This window comes from Cervus canadensis, chromosome X (genome assembly GCF_019320065.1).
Source record: "Cervus canadensis isolate Bull #8, Minnesota chromosome X, ASM1932006v1, whole genome shotgun sequence".
Classification (NCBI taxonomy): domain Eukaryota; kingdom Metazoa; phylum Chordata; class Mammalia; order Artiodactyla; family Cervidae; genus Cervus; species Cervus canadensis.
In genome coordinates, this window is record NC_057419.1 from 140,614,018 (window position 1) to 140,620,421 (window position 6,404).

The following is a 6,404-nucleotide window of genomic DNA, read 5'->3' on the forward strand; positions in this document are numbered from 1 at the left end:
CACCCCAGACATCAGCCCAAAAGCCTAAACTAATCACATTAATGAGAGCTTTGCAATATTTTTATAACTCTAAATATGGGTTCCATGTGCTACATGCTCATGCTGCCATTTGGAAAGAAAGATTAATGTTAACTGGTAAAAATTCCTTCATAAAACATAAAGATTTCATTCTGGCTTTTTAGAAGCATTGCAGCTTCCCAGTCAGGTAGCAGTAACCCACTGCAGGGGCCATCAGAGCAATGGGTCTTTTCTGAGCCAAGGGAACAGCAGAGCTGATAAAATTGAAAAACAGGCAGCTCGACTGCAAGAACCTGAACAAGGTATGGCTCCAGTGATTGACCTCCTTGAGCTTCCTAGCCTCCCCCAGTATTCCCCACAGGAACAGGAACATGCTGAGAAATTGGGCTATGGGAAGGGAAGCACAGTGTGGTATAAAAAGGAGGATAAGGTTCTAATCCCTGAAGCCCAACAATAGAAATTCACTGAGAGCTTACATGATGCCACACACTATGGGACTTGAACTATGGGAGGCCTTTTCTTGCTTCTGACATTCTACTGGATGATGACATGAGCCAGGCCCTGAGATATTAATCTAGGGCAAGTTCAGAAGGCAATCCAGGACTATGCCCACAGGCCCTGCAAGCTCCCACTAAAACTCCAGAGGAAGGAGCAATTCCTTCACAAACACGCACTGAGAACCAAGTTCTTAAAACCTAGAAAGAGGAGTTCCCCTAAGACCAACTGTTGCCAAAATGGAAGGGCCCCTATAAAGTACTTTTAAGCACTCCCATTGCTGTCAAACTGCAAGGGATAGCTAGTTGGGTACATTTGTCCAGACTAAAGCTTGTACCTCCAGAAACCCAGGTCATAGCAGGAGAACAGTACACCTGTGAGCCCGTGGAAGATCTAAGATGCTTATTCAAATGATAGGCACCATCAACAGATAAGTAAAATGATGGTGTGGGTGGGCTCCTATTTGAAACCTTAATGGGACTTGGAACCTCTCTTCTTTCCTTGGTTAATGTTCTTCTTAACAATTATCTGGCCCTTGATTGCCTTCTGGCAGAACAAGGCAGAGTGGTTTCATAATTTTGGCAGGATTGATATCACCTCTCTTGTCTGGTCAACAGTTAAGGAAGCTCAAAGTGATTCCTTCCTTTATCAGGCCTTTTATTAATGGCTATTTTTATTTTCCTTTTTAGCCCTTGTTTGTTTAAACCTTTGGTTAGGTTTGTGTCTTTCAGGCTCCAACAGTTTAAAGTAAGGCTCATTCATCATGGCTCAACGAATTGAGCCCATTCTAGCAGAAAGTGGCCCAGGTCCCTACAGGTCCTTGAAACAGTCAGCAAGGGACTTCTACACCTCTAGGACAGGTTAGGGTCTGCAGCCGCTGTCCAGCAAGAAGAAGTTTCAGAAGAAGAGACCTTCGGCCTCTTACCCCTTAAAAATAAAGGTGTAGAGTCTCTCAGGGGAATGAGATAGGCCTGGGACCTGGGACTTTTGCTATAGTGCTGCAGTGGTTATACCTGGATGCACCTCTCCTTCAGCAACACAACACAGAGAACCTGGGATGAAAAATAATGCATGTGCAGTTGGGGCAAATTCTGGACCCAAAAGATACAAAGAGACCAAAATAACCCAACTTCTACTTTTGAGGAGCCTGAAGCAAAAACAGGGTGTTGGGAGCAAAAGCAGGATACTGTGCATGCCTCTTGCATATAACACCACCTAAGCCACCCCTCCAACCTGACCCCTGGACACATCCCTACCCTCATCCCATATAAGGAACAAGTTTGCCCCCCCCCACCCCAAAAGATAGTGAACAAGGGAAACTGTTGTTTGTTCTCACTCCCCAATAAAGCCTTATTCAAATTACTTATCTGGCATTTAGTCAGTTTCTGTTGACTGAGGAAGGCCAAGAACCCTGGTCAGTCAGTGCAGTAGCAGCAGCAACTCCAGAGTATTTACCATGTGCAGGGTGTGATGTGAAGCATCTAATTTCAGACACTCACTGCTTCAGGACTACATTAAAGATGTGTGCATGTTAAGAATGGGGGAAAGGGAGCTAGTTTGAGATAAACGTAAGCCATGGTCTATAGTGGGATTTGGAAATCAGGTTAAATAGTGTACACTTTACCTAGAGGGCATTAGAAAGCCATTGGGGGATTTTGACAAGGTAGTGACTAGATAGAGGGTGATTGTACCATGACATTGTTTCTTCTCAAGCAAATAGAGCTAGTGGAAATGACCACACTTAACACTGGGGTTTCAAAGTGAAGTCACTCGGTCGTGTCCGACTCTTTGCGACCCCAGGGACTATAGCCTACCAGGCTCCTCCATCTATGGAATTTTCCAGACAAGAGTACTGGAGTAGGTTGCCATTTCCTTCTCCAGGGAATCTTCCCTACCCAGGGATCGAACCTGGGTCTCCCGCATTACAGGCAGACAGTTTACCGTCTGAGCCACCAGGGAAGCCCAGGGGTTTAAAAGCTGTATGCTAAATATCAGTCGTGAATCTGATGGGTCTTTCTAACTATCTGACACTCACTGTCCAAACTGAAAAGGACAGGGCACACCTCATATACGGAGTGGTCATGGGTGCATGTGTCTTACAGCAAGGCAGTGGAAAGCTCAGGTCTATGATGCCATGGCAGGTTCATGTCCGCTCCTGGTATACAAAACAGTCTACTCTCTTAGTTACAGCCAGTAACTACAGAAGAAAAAAAACTTGTCTAGAAAGAAAATTTCCAAGTATATGCCCTCTGGTGGCAGTTAGAAAATGGTACAGCTTGTTTTCTGCTCCATCTTAATTCAGCTGAGATTTGCTAGCGGGTAATACCTTCAGAGTCTGTGGACATATGAGAAAGGCACATCTCCACCCATCCCCCATCCGCAGGAACCCCTGTTTTGTGCTTTGGAGTCAGAGGCACTGGACCTGTACAAAGACTTGGGATCCATTCTCTTCCTGGTCATAAGACCCTAAAAAAACCCTAGCTTAGAAGTTTGATGACCTTTCATCATGAGTGTCGCTGCTAGGTGCAGACTTACTGAGAATTCTACTTTGCTTCTTATATACCATTTTCATTTTCTAGGTCTCTGTTTTGCTCCTCTCATGGTATCAACTCTAGTAAATATCTAATAAGAAGATAGTACAGATGAAAAGGCATAGGACTGCTATCAGGAAGATACATTGGTACCTTCCTATTTCTTTGCAAAGCATCTCCTTCAAGATCTCCAATTGCTAAATTATGTCTACCTGCAAAATGACATTGCCACATGATACTCTGTTTTGGACCTTCCTAATATTTCTTACCAGACAAGATTTTTCACATCTCTTTCTCCTTTTAGATGCCTTAATGTGCCAAGAGTTCCCATATGGGCATTTTTACTAACAGGAATTCTTGGATGAGAATCACAGGGACAACTTTATATTAGGGACTTCTGGAAGGGAAATTAAGTAAACTAATTATAAATTAAATCCTGGTAATAGGTACTGGGCTAGATACCCCTTTGGGATAATAGTTTAAGGCAGGCATTAATTTACCCATTTCATACATGAGAAAATAGAGGCTTAGAGAGAGGATAAATGATCTGCAAAATGCTACACAGATGTTAAGTGTAAAAGCCAGAGTACAAATTATTCTCCGGTTGTATTTATATTGGTGCAGCTTAGGGAATGAAGAATGAGCAAAATTTCCAGAAAGTAGAAAGTTGAGTTGCTAGTATCCTTGCAACTCTAGGACCCTCTGACTGAGAGATTTTATTGCAAACAGCAGAAATAACTCCTCAAGGACACAGGATTCCATCTAATTGAAAGGTGATACTGCCACTTGATCACTGTGGGCTTCTCATAGGTGAACAGGCGAAAGAGAGAGCTTTGAGTAGAGTGAATTATAGTGTCATGAATTCCTGCCACACAATGGAGGCTAGAATAAATGTGGATGGAGCTCAGGTTATTTCTTAGGATACTTTTTAACACCACTATGACCAGTGTTAAAAGTATGATCTATATGGTTCATTTAACTCAAGCACATTGGAGATTTATCCTGGGGATATTACTACTATGATTGTGCCTGTAGATGGGATATGAGAACCTTAAGCTGGACCTCAATATATTTAATTTCTAACCATCAAATTCTGCATGCACTTGTAATTATACAAAGTTTTCTTTGATTCCTGGACCTAATAATTTTTTCCTTAAAAATAATTAATGAAAAAATTATGTCAAATGGCAAGTAGGGAGTCCCAAGAATCTGTTCCTGCATGGAAGCAATTATTAAGATGCCAAAACTGTCAGAGTCAAATTTTTTGAACTCTCGTTGTTGTTCAGTCACTAAGTCATGTCTGACTCTGCAACCCCATGAACTGCAGCACACCAGGCTTCCCTGTCCTTCACTATCTCCCGGAGTTTGCTCAAACTCGTGTCCATTGAGTTGGTGATGCCATCCAACCATTTCATCGTTTGTCACCCCCTTATCCTACCCTCAATCTTTCCCAGCATCAGGGTCTTTTCAGTGAGTTGGCTCTTCGTATCAGGTGGCCAAAGTATTGGAGCTTCAACTTCAGCATCAATCCTTCCAATGAATATTCAGGACTGATTTCCTTTAGGGTTGACTGGTTTGATCTCCTTGCTGTCCAAGTGACTCTCAAGAGTCTTCTCCAGCACCATAATTCAAAAGCATCAACTCTTTGATGTTCAGCCTTCTTTATGGTACAACTCTCACATCCATACATGATTACTGGAAAAACCATAGCATTGACTATTTGGGGCTTTGTCAGCAAAGTGATGTCTCTGCTTTTAATATGCTGTCTAGGTTTGTCATAGGGCTTCCCTGGTAGCTCAAATGGCAAAGAATCTGCCTTCATTGCAGGAGACCCAGGTTCAATCCCTGCCTCAGGAAGATCCCCTGGAGAAGGGAATGGCAAGCAACTCCAGTATTCTTACCTGAAGAATTCCATGGACAGAGGAGCCTGGCGGGCTACAGTCCATGGGGTCACAAAGAGTCAAACTAATACTGAGCAACTAATACAAACACACAGGTTTGTCATAGCTTTTCTTCCAAGGAGCAAATTTTTTTAATTTCATGGCTGCAGTCACCGTCTGCAGGGATGTTGGAGCCCATGAAAATAAAATCTGTCACTGTTTCCAGTTTTGAACTCTGGATTCTGAAAAAAATAACTTACAACAAGCAGAAGGCTGCTTAATATGGAAAGAGGTTTCAAATTTCAGGAAATGAATGTTGTGTCACCCACATTCCACCACATTCCATAGTGGATATGGGAATGGCAGACTGTGTTCCTGGTGCAAGTTGTTGGTACAGAGGGGAAATATGGACCTTTTTCTCATAGAATAATAGTTGTGCATTTTGACCTTTCTGATGGTTTTCTGAGATGTCAGCTCATAGGCTTGCCTTTGTTTTGCTCCCCACTTAGAACTCTCTTTAGGCTAGGACAGTTGGTCAAAAGCAGTTAAAGGCATTTAATACCCACATTCACCTGAGGCAAGGGACTGGACATTTGTTTTTGTTGTTGTTGTTATTGAGTTGTAAGAGTCCTGCTATAAATTCTGAAGCTTTCTTAAAACTTATATGGATATATCTCCTCTCCATGCTTTTTGTTCTCTCTTGTGGCATAATTTTTAATCTTGTATGTCTTCATTCTATCTTACAACAAACCAGTCTGGCTGCTGATAGCCTGTTTTGTTTTTTGTTTTTGTCTGTGTGGCATGTGGGATCTTAGTTCCCTGACCAAGGTTTGAACCTGTATCCCCTGCATTGTAAGTGCAGCATCTTAACCACTGGACCACCAGGGAAGTCCCTGATAGCCTCTTTTTTGTTTTCTCATAAGTGGTGCTACAATTCACATTTGTGGTTTTTTTTTTTTTCCCTTGCCATAGTCCATCTTCTGAGCATACTCCCTGTCTACCAGGACTTGCTTTTGCTTCTACCCTTGAGAATATGAACAAGCAGCTGGTTTCAGACTGAGATAGATGACAACTGGGCACTCAGGACGTTGGGAGTGCTCACAGGCCAGGTGGGGGGATCTTCCAGTGAGGTTTTCCCAGCAGAAAAAAATCCTGTGTGTTTGTAGTTGATCGATTTTCAAACAGAATATCAAGAATGCCAATATTATCACCAAATGTGCTTCATTCTGAGGCCTCTTCTCTTAGTTGCTATCTTACTGTGTGCTCACATGACTTCTTCACTGTGCACACACAGTGAAGGAGGAAGTGAACAAGTTCTCTGGTCTGTTTCTTATAAGAACACTAATCCTATCAGACTAGGGAACTGTCCTCCTGAGCTCATCTAACTGTAGCTATTTCCCAAAGGCCCCATCTTCAAGTACCATCACACTGAGAGTTAGGGCTTCACCATATGAATTTAGGAGGGAAGACAACATTCAGG

At 42.6% G+C, this 6,404-nt stretch overlaps 1 non-coding gene across 1 annotated transcript; it reads right to left on the reverse strand.

Annotated features, from left to right (window-relative positions):
• Positions 1-5,739: 5,739 nt before the first annotated feature.
• On the reverse strand, positions 5,740-5,812 carry TRNAV-UAC. Its single transcript has one exon. It is a non-coding gene; the product is annotated as a tRNA-Val (tRNA).
• Positions 5,813-6,404: the final 592 nt, after the last annotated feature.